Genomic DNA, 14,496 nt, shown 5'->3' on the forward strand with positions numbered 1-14,496 from the left:
CACCAGGTGCTTCCAGTAAGCGCCACTGAGCTGCGTTGCAGAGAGGTGGTCCAGGCCGTGCCACTTTTTACACCTCTCTGCAACACAGCTCTGTGGCGCTTACTGGAGGTACCTAGTGGGCTAGTTGGACCCTAGGGACCCTCAGGATTCAAATGAACTTAATCTCCCAACTAAAAACAGCCACAGGGCGTGTTTACACAGTGGTGAAGGGAGGGGACAGGGCCTGAGTTAACGTGTGCAAACAAGCCCTGTGGCGCGTTTTAAGTTGGGGAAATAATTCCCCTTCAATCCTGAGGGACTCTGGGGGCCAACTAGCCCACCAGGTGTTTCCAGTAAGCGCCACTGCGCTGCGTTGCAGAGAGGTGGTCTAGGCCGTGCCCCTTTTTACATCTCTCTGCAACGCAGCTCTGTGGCGCTTACTGGAGGTACCTAGTGGTCTAGTTGGACCCTAGGGACCCTAGGGACCCTCAGGATTCAAGGGGACTTAATGTCCCAACTTAAAACAGCCACAGGGCGTGTTTACACAGTGGGGAAGGGAGGGGACGGGGCCTGAGGTGACGTATGCAAACACGCCCTGTGGCGCGTTTTAAGAGGTAATTTTAATCCCCTGCCCTATTATATACTAAGGGCTTACAGAGGAGGTCATGCTAATCACAGGGGGACCCCAACGCATAGTGTTCTCTAGTGTATGTAGGTGTTTTCACTGTATTCTGAGTGTCTTTTAACATAGCACTGGCTCTAGGACTGGTTAGTCAGACTCAGTTACCACCAGTATCCATCTGAAAAAGTTGAGGGTACAGGATGATTTTGCAACAAGGCTTCTTTCTGCTCTTCTGTTTGTTCTTTTTGCACGTTATCCTTCTTCCTGCACTTTTCTTCGTCTTTGAGGACTTCTGTTGCTTCTTTCTGCATTTCTGTTTTTTTCTTTCTGTGCGTTTTTTCTTCTTTCTTCACATGTCCTATCTCTGTAGGCATAGTTAGAAATTAGCATTTTAAAAACCTTTGAAATTTACTGAAAAAACCATAGGTATCAGACACGTTATAGTTAGGTATTAGCATTTAAAAAACCTTAGAAATTCACTAAAAAAACCATAGCTTTCAGACACGTTATAGTTAGGTATTAGCATTTAAAAAACCTTAGAAATTCACTGAAAAAACTAAAGGTTTCAGGGGCGTTATAGTTAGCTGGACTTTTCACTCGTACAAAATTATTGAAATTCCCCCGTTATAGTTAGTTCAGCTAACTATAACTCGCGCGCCCGCAATGCACTGCTGATGACGTCACATATTACTTTTATTAAACAAGAAAATGTCCACAAGGAACTCATTCGATTTAGTACATTTATCAATAGGGAATAAAAATTATACTCACAACTGATTCAATCAAAAAGCACGAGAAAGAGTATACCAAGGATTATTCCACTTTGCCAAAGAAAAATACAATAAATGTGACTGCTTAAGTAGCCTGGAGAGCTTATTTCCTTTAGCCGAAGTAAATGTAATTTATTCCTTAAATCACAGTTATATCACAAACAATTTATATTTTTTCAGGCACAAATGAAAAAAGTGAAAAAGTGAAAAAATAATAAAACCCAGTGAAGTGATCATAGCCTACAAAGTGAACATAATAGTTAGAAGGTCTTAAAGACAACAATGAGAGGCATATGACAGTATAACAAATCTTTTTTGCTCTCCCTTGGTTGGTGTCGACGACGTTTCAACCCACTCGGGATATGGGGTCTCTTCAGGACAAATATCTGGGGACTAATGGTATTCACAACAAGGAATAAGGGTAGGCGACTGATAGCGCTTGATCGTATCCGATGCAGCTTGAACATCTATTTGGTCCGCTGTGTCCGTATTCTCAGCTTGGTTCACAATTTTAAAGACACGTAGGTAGACACGGACGGGTGAAGTGTCTGTATAGGAATTATAAACAGCCACAATGGACAGTTGTATCCGTTGTCTTTAGGGATCGCTGCTCGGTTTCAAAGTAAAAACCGTGGACAGACGAAGACGGATGATACGTCTTGTGTGATGGTTTCAATACAATTACACCATTATTCACGAAGGGATGAGTGAAACATCCGATCTGACCGCTCAATCGGTAACCGCATGACGTCACATATTACATCACTCATGACATGGTCAGTGACATCACTCATGACATCACTGATGACATCTCAAATGACATCACTGATGACATCATCCTTGTGATAGAGTGGCAGACCTCCTCTCCCCCTAATATAACCTTTGATACACAGATTGAAAAATAGAAACTAAAATTTTCAAAACAATGGACATACCAATACCATTTACAACAACCTATTCATTAATTCTAAGATCCACATACACATCCACTCATTCACCAACAGTCCTATACAGTCACTCATACATGTACTCACTCATCATATGTACTCATACACCTATACATCCTGTTACACAACGCCACTCATCCATAGAGTTACTCACACACATAGTCACTCATGCTAATAAAGAATCAAACATCCATTTACTTGCATATACAGTTATACACACACCACCACACTTACTTCTACAGAAAATCACTTATAGAAACACATACTTATTCATACAGGAACTCATTCAATCTCTCACTCTCACATATACTCACTTATATACACCAATAGTCACATATACTAGTTTAAAACATATGTAGTTACTCATAAAGACACTCATTCACTCACTAACACACCCATGCAGACACTCATCCACCCATACAGTCCTGCACACATGCTGTCTTCAACACATACAAACAGTGAGTCACTCATTCATGCACCTATGCACTACGTAATACCCCCACCGAACCATACAGACACTCAGACACTCATACTGATAGTCAAAAAACCAACTAATAACCTATATAGACAATCGTGTAGCTACTCACCAACCCATGCAGCCACTTATACACAAAGTGAGAGACTGATACAGATATTTACATATTTAAACATTACTCACTAAGCCATGTATTCACTAAGATACACTTAATCAGTCAGTTATACAATCAATTTTTCAAAAACAAATCATCCATTTAGACACTTATATACCCATTTATTCTTCCATCGACCTTAAGATATACATATGTAAAACATATGTAATTTTCAGAAAAACCCACATTCACTGGATGATGTCATCAGTGATGTCATCAGTGATGTAATTTGAGATGTCATCAGTGATGTCACTGACCATGTCATGAGTGATGTAATATGTGACGTCGTCAGCAGTGCATTGCAGGCGCGCGAGTTATAGTTAGCTGAACTAACTATAACGGGGGAATTTCAATGGTTTTGAACCAGTGAAAAGTCCAGCTAACTTTAAATGCTAATTCCTAACTATAACGTGCCTGAAACCTATGGTTTTTCAGTGAATATATATATATATATATATATATATATATATATATATATATATATATGGCACCAGACTCTCCTCACTGCAGAGATGAGCAAAGGACACAGCGGGGATTCAATGGCTGTTTATTAGAAAATCGGACGGCATGACAGGTTTCGGCTGGACGCCTTGAAGGTTTCTAAAATAGGCCCCTCCTATCTAATGATGAAGGGCTCACCTGCAACCCTTAGTCTGCAGCACGTCACAACAGTCCAAGTGCCAGAACCACATGTCCCATGATGCAGTGTGAAGGTAAGTATCTGGTTGCAGCAGGAAAACTTGTTGAGAATTACAGGGCATAAACAGCCTCGAGTCCCCAACTTCCAACTAACCCCATCCACTGAGAACCAGGCTGGAAACGTAAGGACAATGCCAGCGTCCCTCCAAGCAATCTTGGTCCGCCGTTCGGCGGCAGTCTCTCGGTTCCCTTGATTTGAGGCAGCGGGTCTCGAACATCCGATTCCTCGGCCCAACAACAGATTCATTTGCTCATGAGATCGAGACCGCTTAGCGGAAGGGTCCTTTGTTGCGCGCCATGAGCAGCGCGCTTCATATGGCACCAGACTCTCCTCACTGCAGAGATGAGCAAAGGACACAGCGGGGATTCAATGGCTGTTTATTAGAAAATTGGACGGCATGACCGGTTTCGGCTGGACGCCTTTCTCAAATGCCTCAGTTCCAAATTCAAGTTCCCTAAAGGTTTCTAAAATAGGCCCCTCCTATCTAATGATGAAGGGCTCACCTGCAACCCCTTAGTCTGCAGCACGTCACAACAGTCCAAGTGCCAGAACCACATGTCCCATGATGCAGTGTGATGGTAAGTAATATATTACTTGTTTTCCAAATCCGGTTACGATATTCGCCGAACAAAATAGGACATATATAATATATATAACAAAGCATGCCTCACAGATTCCAAGAAGCGCAAAACCGCACATAATGTCCACAAACAGGAAAGTTTATTTTGGCAACTCATTTCAACCTAAAAAGGTTGTCATCACAGCCAGTTTACCAGTAGTGCCAAACCAAACATAGAAATAACCACAAAGGTTACTAAACAGCAGATTTGGGTAAAACGTATTCAGATCATAACCAAATAGAGGCCACATTACTGTGGGGGAAGATCCAGACACCAATCCCATCATGGAGATTAAACCCGTCTCTGTTAGAAGACTCCATGTTCCGCAATGGTCTTTCGACGGCCATGATATGGGTGTGATGATCAGTACGAAAGTGGAGGTGCGTGCGGCACTTCTTAACAAACTCACAGAAGTAGAGGATAGGCTGGGCAGGCTGGGCAGGCTGGAACAGGAAGTGGTAACGAATACTGCGAGCAAACCGGAATTGCAGGATTTACATATCAAACATGCAGAACTACTGGAGGAACTCAGAGTTCTAGACTATAGGTTATTTACACAGAAACATCATGTGAACGGGAATAGAGTGGGCCCCCTGCTTGCTAGGATTATTAAAGATACACCCCGTGTGTCCTATTCTTGAAATAGATATCCCGGAAGGTGAGCGGAAGTACACTCAGTTGGAAATTACCGCCGCTTTTCGACAATATTACGAACAACTGTATGCATCCCCGGACAGGGTGGAAGAAAGGGAATACAAGGCGTTTTTTGAGGGTATGCAGCTTCCCACGCTAAGCGACGAACAGATAGAAGACTTAAAAGGGCCAATTACTCTTATGGAGATTAAAAAAGCGATAAATGCTCTTCCCCGAAATAAGTCACCGGGTAACGACGGCTTGCCTATTGAATTTTATGCGATGTATTCTGAACTGCTGATTCCCCGACTGTTAGAGCTGTATAGAGTAGCACTGGAAAATGGCTTCCTCCCCTGCACTACTGTGCAGGCAATGGGGACATCCCTGTTGAAACCGGGTAGAGACGATAGAGATATGGCGAGTTATAGTTCCATATCGCTGCTCAATACGGATTACAACATTTTAAGAAAGATATTGGCAAATAGATTACTGCACTATTCTACCAACTTAATACACACTGATCAGTGTGGATTTGTACTGCGCAGGAGTACGGCACTCAACATTCGGAGGCTTCATATGGTGATGTCACAGGTGCCTGCGGATGTTAACCCAAGGGTCTGCATCTCTTTGGATTTGCGTCAAGCGTTTGATTTGCTACAATGGGGACATATGTTGACTGCACTGCCTAGATTCGAGATTCCACCGGAATACACTCGGAGGGTGAGATTACAATATACGAATCCCACAGCAAGAGCTCGCATGGGACCCCATATTTCAAGTCAATACCAGGTAGAGAGGGGTACTAGACAGGGTTGCCCACTATCGCCCTTGTTATTCATTTTAGCGCTGGAACCTCTTCTGCAAAAGATACATGCAATTGCGGGTCATAGGGGGATAAATATAGATGGGGAGATGCATGTGGTGTCAGCGTATGCAGATGATATCATTTTATTTACTAACAACCTAACGAGGTCTATGACCCCCTACGCGAGCTTTTCACTGAGTTCCAAAAACTTTCCGGACTCACGATAAATGAGAACAAATCCTATGCCTTCTTTTTTAACGATGTGAACAGGACCGAACCAATTCAATTCAGTAACTGGAGGTTCCAGACTGCGCCAATTAGCTTTAAAATTTAGGCATTCAAATATACAGAGATGTGGAGGAAAATTCTGGATGTTAATTTAACTCGTTCGATAACGTCACTTCGGAAACAAATAAAGTTTTGGACTTCATTACCGATATCGGCAGCTGGCCGGACAGCCATAGTTAAAATGGTGATGCAACTCAGATTGATATATTATTTTGTTAATCTGGCCATTCTGATACCTCTGCATACATTTCAACTATTAGACACCATGCTAATCGAATTAATATGGGGTTCGGGATGCAGGCGTATAGGACTTGCCAGACTGCAACTAGCCACAAATCAAGGGGGGGATGGGAGTCCCTGACATGAGAGCTTATTGTTATGCAGGCCAATTACAATGGCTGGCATACTGGATAAAAGGCCATAACTTAAGGGAAATATCCATGCCTCCGCAAGCGTGGGAGAGAGGGGAACTGCATGTCCTACTGTTACCAGGAAGTAAGGTTCCGTTGACGGCGTCCCCGCTGCTGTACACAGCCCTAAGTTACTGGAAAAGAGCCAGGCGCAACACCAAAAATTCGATGCCTTACGCCCCGAACATACCGTTGTTGAGCCTCTCATTTCCATCAGGACAGGTGACACTTCGACATATCAGGGAGTGGGCAGAGGAGGGAGTTTCAACGGTAGGAGATTTCTTCACTGATGGTGCAGTCATGAATCATGACACGTTTCTACAGGAGTTGGGGGTACCAGATGGATTGTTTTTATTGCACGCACACATTTCCCGCTATATCAAAACAAAGTGGGCACCTGAAGGGGATGATCCACAGACCCATGCGCTAACACACATGCAATACTTGATGGGCAGTGGTAAAATGGCTATATAAGGGTATCCACACACACACGTCTGTGTCACTACAATTCATTCGAGATAGATGGAATGCGGACATTGGCCGCCCACTCACAGATAAAGAATGGGGGTTACTGTTAGAACACCCATGTAAGGTGTCCAGAAATCCGAAGTTTAAATGTATCCAACTCATGAAAGTACACCGTGCGTACTTAACCCCCCATAAACTTAGTAAAATGTTTCTAGAGGCATCGGGTTACTGTCCCCGCTGCTGTTTCCCAAATGCGGGCTTATTACACATGTTATGGGACTGCCCAAGACTACTGAATTATTGGTCGACCGTGCAGGACCTAGTAAATAGTGTGGCGCCAACAAGTAACATCAGGACATTAGACTGCTGTATACTAGGATTAGGTTCCAAGGGGAAAAAGGGAACTCCTATGCGCAGGCTTGTGAACCTTGCAATGATACTGGCCAAAAGAAATATAACCATGAAATGGAAGGCAACAAGATCACCCAAAATATTAGACTGGTACAATGAGGTAGTACGATGGGGAAGGGCTGAGGGAGCGGAGCTACAAAGAGAGGAACAGAAGGGGACAAGAAAGGTGCCAATATCACTTGAGTGGAATGCAATAATAGAGGAGTTTGTAGCCAAAGACCTACAGGAATAGTAATAGGATGTATGGCTCAGGAATGTAAATAAAGTCAGTTGGTGTAAACATTGTAGGAGGTATAATATTGTGAATTACATATGTACTATGAATATGCTGTAACAGACTTATATGATGTGTATACCGAAACCTGGTAACTTACTGTAGTACATACAAATGTTAGATTAAGCCAGAGTTGGGGGGTGGGGTGGTTGGGAATTGTCTTTTGATTGTTTTATTTGTATATGAACGAAATGTTCAAGTTAAACCCTGTAGCACAAGATGAGTATGTAAAGAGAAAATCAATAAAGATAAGTTTAAAAAAAAGGATACTAAACAGTGAAAACACACTAACACCATGTTGCCTGATGCAAAGGAGGAAAATGAAAACAGACTAAATTCTACGAAAGTAACAATTTTGTTTTGACAAATGGTTACTTTAATACAATTTAGTCTGATTTCATTTTCATCAGGCGACATGGTGTTAGTGTGGTTTCACTGTTTATAACCTTTGTGGTTATTTCTATGTTTGATTGATCACTACCGGTAAACTGGCTGTGGAGAAAACCTCTTTAGGTTGAAACGCATTGCCAAAATAAACTTTCCTGACTGAGGACATTGTGAGAGGTTTTGCGCTTCTTGGAATCTGTGAGGTGATCTTTGTTTCAAATTTACACGGGACCCGCACCCGTGATACCGCAACCAGCCTCCATATATATATATATTCACTTAAAAAACCATAGGTTTCACACATGTTATAGTTAGGTGGATATTTCACTCGTAAAAAAACAATGAAATTCCCCCGTTATAGTTAGTTCAGATAACTATAACTCGCGCGCCCGCAATCCACTGCTGATGACATCACATATTACATCACTCATGACATGGTCAGTGGCATCACTCATGACATCACTGATGACATCATCCTTGTGATAGAGTGGCGGCCGCGCGAGTTATAGTTATCTGAACTAACTATAACGGGGGAATTTCATTGGTTTTTTACGAGTGAAATATCCACCTAACTATAACATGTGTGAAACCTATGTTTTTTTAAGTGAATTTGCAAGGTTTTTTAAATGCTAATTCCTAACTATAACGTGTGTGAAACCTATGGTTTTTTCAGTGAATTTGTACGGTTTTTTAAATGCTAAGTTATGTATGTATTATTATTTTTTTTATATATTTATTTTACAATAAACTACGTATTAAAAGAATTATTATTTTTTTTTTTTTGGGGGTTTTCACCGTGAGCGCACAGTGCGCGCACCCCCGCGATTTAAAAAAAAAAAATGTAAATGTTTTTTTCTGCCTTCGGGGTCCTTCAGGGACCCCCTGACAAAGGCTAGGGGGTCAGGAACTCTCTACCCTGCCCCCTTTTCACGTTCGCCACCTTCCTTTTTCACTCTCGCACTGAAAACAAACAAAATGGCGGCCGACACTTCCTGATTTCGACCGATTCGAACGTTGACTAACATGTAACCACCAATCAGAATTACGCTCGCGCATGTTAGGGTGCTCGCACGGTGCGCGCACGGTGCGCGGCTATAGATATGTATGTGCTTTTAACTGCAATTTTCTCAGGAACTACTGAACAGATTGACTCCATATATGCAAAAGGCACATCCCTGAGCTGAGGACTACCTCTCTGCCAAATTTCAAGTAATTCTGTTCAGCCGTTCGGGCTGTACCTTGGACTAAAGGTCCCTATAGAAAATTGCATTGGGGAAAACGTGTTTTGGGACCCCCCTTTTTTCTCAGCCCCCGCTTGACGAATCCCCCCGAGACTTTTAGGGTAGGAGCGGAGCGGAGCGCCCCACCTATTTTGAAAATTTGGCGAGGATTCGTCAACCGGCACCAAAGTTATTCCAAATAGAATGTTGCGGATTTCCTATGGAAACACGGTCCTAACTATAACTATCAACTGGCGAGATAATATATATATATTTATATATATATATATATATATTAGCTACTGGCAGTCGCCAGTAGGTAGTTATAGTTAGGACCTATTTTCCATAGGAAATCCGCAACATTCTATTTGGAATAACGTTGGCGCCGATTGACGAATCTTTGCGAAATTTTCCAAACTTTTGGCCAGCTCCGGTCTGCTCCTATCCTGAATTTCACGGTGATTCATCAAGCGGGGGCCGAAAAAAAAGGGGGGTCCCAAAACGCGTTTTCCCCATGCATTTTCCCATAGGACCTGTTGACGCAGCTACAGCCCGAACTGCCGAACGGAATTACAACAAATTTGGCAAAGAGGTAGTCTCAGTTCAGACTTGTGCCTTTTGTTTAAATGGTGTAAATCCGTTCAGTAGTTCCTGAGAAAATTAGAGTTAAAAAGATAGATATATCTGGGCGGAGCCTAACCACACATCTCATCGTGAGACCTGCTTGGCTGGCAGTACTTCATCCAAGAAGTGTTGGCAGCCATCTTGGGACCAATATACATGATAGCACCTCATTAAAAAGCATTGCAGTTAATAGAAGGTTTTAAGACTTTAGTTACATTAAAAATCATTTGTTGATAGTACCATACTCATTTTAGGAATTGTGGTGTGTTCTAAGGTGATTTTACCATGTGAAAAAGCCTTCTGCTGTGAGATCATGAATCATGTTTGAGAGAAAACTATTTTCTCATGCTTTTCCCACAGAGGTTTGGAAGGTGATCTATAAGCTAAACTGAGAGCATATTTTCTGTAAATTCACATTATCTTTCTCAGTCATGTGAGAATGAAATCTGACATTCTAAGTAAAACATGTACATCCAACAAGGGCAGAGACTGTCAGTTGATTCCTTTGTGTTCTACTGCAGCTTCCCAGAGTGTTCTAAAGAACAACTAGAGCGCTAACGGTCCTACTTATGACAAACGTATTGCACACCTGAAGCCATCTTGATTGGAATAAACTGGTAACTCTTAAAACATTTAATTTAAAAAGGAACAAAATGAGGGGGTTCATTTTGCCATAGAAAGTATGATTAGTGCTTCAGAAACAAAAATTAGGGCTCATTTTGAGAGACTTCTCAAATCCTCTTCTATTTCATTAAAAAATTCTGACATGCAGACTGAAACATGCACTTTCAATACCAGCAGCAGACTTCCCTGGTGAGCAGTAGCTTTACTACAGTGATCTAATAAGCAACTAGAGTGCTAACATTCTGACTTTATGGCAAATGTGTGACACATCTGAATGCCTTCTTGATGGAATCAAAGTAAAAAACTGAAAGTATTTCCTACTGAGGAGACTGCAGTTAATGAGGAAATTAGGAAACTTAATAACAAATGAATCTCCCAAGATGGCCACCAGAGACAAAAGAGCCCAAATGCAGCCCAAATATCACCCAGATGTAGCCCAAGTATAGCCCAATGACAGAATGTCCCAGAGTGTTCTAACGAACAACTAGAGCGCTAACAGTCTTACTTAAGACAAAAGTATGGCACACCTGAAGCCATCTTGATTGGAATAAAGTGGTAACACTTAAAACATTTAATTTACAAAGGAACAAAATGAGGGGGTTCATTTTGCCGTAGAAATTATGATTAGTGCAGAAGAAAGAAACATTAGGGAACATTTTGAGTGACTTCTCAAATCCTCTTCTATTTCATTAAATAATTATGATATGCAGACTGAAACATGCACTTTTAATATCAGCAGCAGACTTCCGTGGTGAGCAGTAGCTTTACTACAGTGATCTAATGAGCAACTAGAGTGCTAACATTCAGAATTTATGGCAAATGTGTGACACATCTGAATGCCTTCTTGATGGAACCAAAGTAAAAAACTGAAAGTATTTCCTACTGAGGAGACTGCACTAAATGAGGAAATTAGGAAACTTCATAACAAATAAATATCCCAAGATGGTCACCAGAGACAAAAGAGCCCAAATGTAGCCCAAATATCACCCAGATGTAGCCCAAGTATAAGCCAATGACAGAATGTCCCAGAGTGTTCTTAAGAACAACTAGAGCGCTTACTGTCTTACTTATGACAAAAGTATGGCACACCTGAAGCCATCTTGATTGGAATAAACTGGTAACACTTAAAACATTTAATTTAAAAAGGAGCACAATGAGGGGGTTCATTTTGCCATAGAAATTATGATTAGTGCAGAAGAAAGAAACATTAGGGAACATTTTGAGTGACTTCTCAAATCCTCTTCTATTTCATTAAATAATTATGATATGCAGACTGAAACATGCACTTTTAATATCAGCAGCAGAATTCCGTGGTGAGCAGTAGCTTTTCTACAGTGATCTAATGAGCAACTAGAGTGCTAACATTCAGAATTTATGGCAAATGTGTGACATATCTGAATACCTTCTTGATGGAATCAAAGTATAAAACTGAAAGCATTTCCTACTGAGGAGACTGCAGTAAATGAGAAAATTAGGAAACTTCATAACAAATAAATCTCCCAAGATGGCCATCAGAGACAAAAGAGCCCAAATGCGGCACAAATATCCTCCAGATGTAGCCCACATGTAGCCCAATGACAGAAGTGTGCAAAACACTTATTTGTTGTGTATTTGCAGTTTTATATAGTGCAGACTTATCAGGTATTGGAGTGTTTTACATGAGCATTGGTTACATCACACAAGATTAAATTCATTTTGGTTGTAGACATGGGGAGATTAAGTGAATTGACCAGAATCACAGAATGTTGAGCTGAAGCAGAAACTCCAACCTGGTTCCCCAGTTGCAAAGTCTGCAGCTCTGGAAGTAACACCACATCCTCTCCCCTAAGTGCAACATTTAATCAAGTGGTCAACTGGATAAAAAAAAATAAAGATTACAAATAATTTAAAAGTTCTTTGTCGCTATTTGAAAACTCAGAATATATGTCCTCATTTTAGTTTTTTAGAGCACTAACCATAGTTTTGATGCACATAAGACCCTCTCATATATGTAATTTCTAAAGGAAATGCTCTAGGTATTACAGTTTTGATTACATCAAGATGAAGTCAGGCGTTCCACACTTTTGTAATAAATATAGAATGTTAGCAATCTAGTTGTTCATTGGGATACTGTTGAGAGGCAGAGGCCAGGGGCACGGACTCTGAAAATTGAAGGCAGGTAGGAGAGTGCAGAGGCAACAATTTGACCACACTGGGCAGGCAGGAAGGGCAGTGGCAGCACAACTGACCATGGAGGGCAGTGGAAAGAGGGGCAGGGGCAACAAACCAACAATACAGGACTGGCAAGAGAGGCTGTGGCAATATAATAGACCATTGTGAGCAGAAGGAAGAGGCAGTGGTAGTACAACCATACATGCCAAAAGACCCGTTTCAGCCAGGAACGTCCAATATTTTTAAGCTCACATGGGCTTTATTTGATCTGTCTCCTGTCTACAATCTCCTCTTTGTCGATGTAACTCAAAGGGGAAAATCAATACCCAAGTTTTTGTTTTACAAAATCTCCCTCTTACCAAGTTCAAAATGTTTGCAAGTATGGTACATTGGATCATGGTAGGCAGGAGGAATTGGGGTAGGGACATGGACTCGGATAACAGAGGACAGGAGGGACATGGGGAGGTGCACCAAACTGACCCTACAGGGCTGGCATCAGGGTTTGCAGCAGCACAATACACCACACAGGGCATGCGGGATGGGAGTGCAGCACAACAATCCATAGAAAGCAATAGGGAGGGGACGGGACCATGCACATGGACAACAGAGAACAGAGGGGAAAGAGGCAATGGTAGCTAGATGACCATAATGGACAGACAGGAGAGAAAGCTGCAGCATAACAGACCATAAAGGGCAGGAGGGATGGATCAGGGGCATTACAATGGAACAGACAAGCCAGGAGGGAGGGAATAGGGGTCTGCACATGGAAACAGAGGGCTGGGGGCAAGGGGGCAGGGCAGGAGCAGCAAGATGACCATGGAGGTCAGGCAGGATGGGCACTAGAAACAAGACACACCATGGAGAGCAACAGTGAGATTATGTTGGCATACACACAGACCATGGAGGGAAGGTGGGAGGGGGTCAGGAGCAGCTAGCTGACCACACAGGGAAGGTGGGAGGGGCCATGGCAGCCCAGAAGACCATGCATGGCAAGCGGGAGGGTTAGTGGCAGCACAATGGCTATGATGGGCAAGAAGGAGGGTGCAGGGGCATGCACAAAGGACCATGGAGGATAGAAGGGAGGGTCGGGACCTGGGCACAGACAAAAGAGTTCAGGGGAAGGGGCCTCACAACAGACCGCATGGGGCAGGCAGGAGGAGCAGTTGCAGCACAACAGACCAGAGAGGGCAGAAGGGTGTGGCAGTAAAATGGACTATGGAGGACAGGAGGAAGGGGATAGGGGCATGGCATGTGGACAGGCAGGGTGGAGGTGGCAGGGACAGGTTACAGTCATCTGACAATGCTAGGCAGGTGGGAGGGGAGTGGCAGCTCAACACAACACTCAGAGTAGATAGGAGTGGCAGGTCCATGGAACATGGTGGGCAAAAAGGATGGAGCAGGGGCATGCACAAAGACATCGGAGGGCAGGGGGAAGGAGAATAGGGGCAGCAAGCTAAGCACAGAGGCTAAGCAGGAGGTCAATGATGGGCCATAGAATTGGGCAATGGAGGGCAGGAGGAGTGGACTGGTACATCATGCTAAATGGAGGGCAGTGGCAGCACATCAGACCATGCATGGCAGGAGGGAGGAGGCTAGTTCATGGATTCAGACAACAGAGGATAGGGAGGAGGTGGATGGGGCAGCAAGCTAACTGTTCAGAGAAGGTGGGTATTAGGAACGTTATTGTTTTTTAAAATGTGTGTCTGTGCGAAATACTTAAAATATGAACAAGTATGCAGTATAATCTCACTTTTATTCAGGAAGAAGAGGACGTTTGTAACTGTGACTCCGGGCTCACTTGGCAGAAACACCCCCTGACCCTCCACCCCCATCGCAAAATGTAATTCCCGTGAAAAGGGTAGGTGGACGCAGTGTTATATAGAAGAGAGCACAATTGAAAATGAAAACTAGATATAGTATATGGTATAAACTAT

The sequence above is a fragment of the Triturus cristatus genome, chromosome 4_1 (genome assembly GCF_964204655.1).
Source record: "Triturus cristatus chromosome 4_1, aTriCri1.1, whole genome shotgun sequence".
Lineage (NCBI taxonomy): Eukaryota > Metazoa > Chordata > Amphibia > Caudata > Salamandridae > Triturus > Triturus cristatus.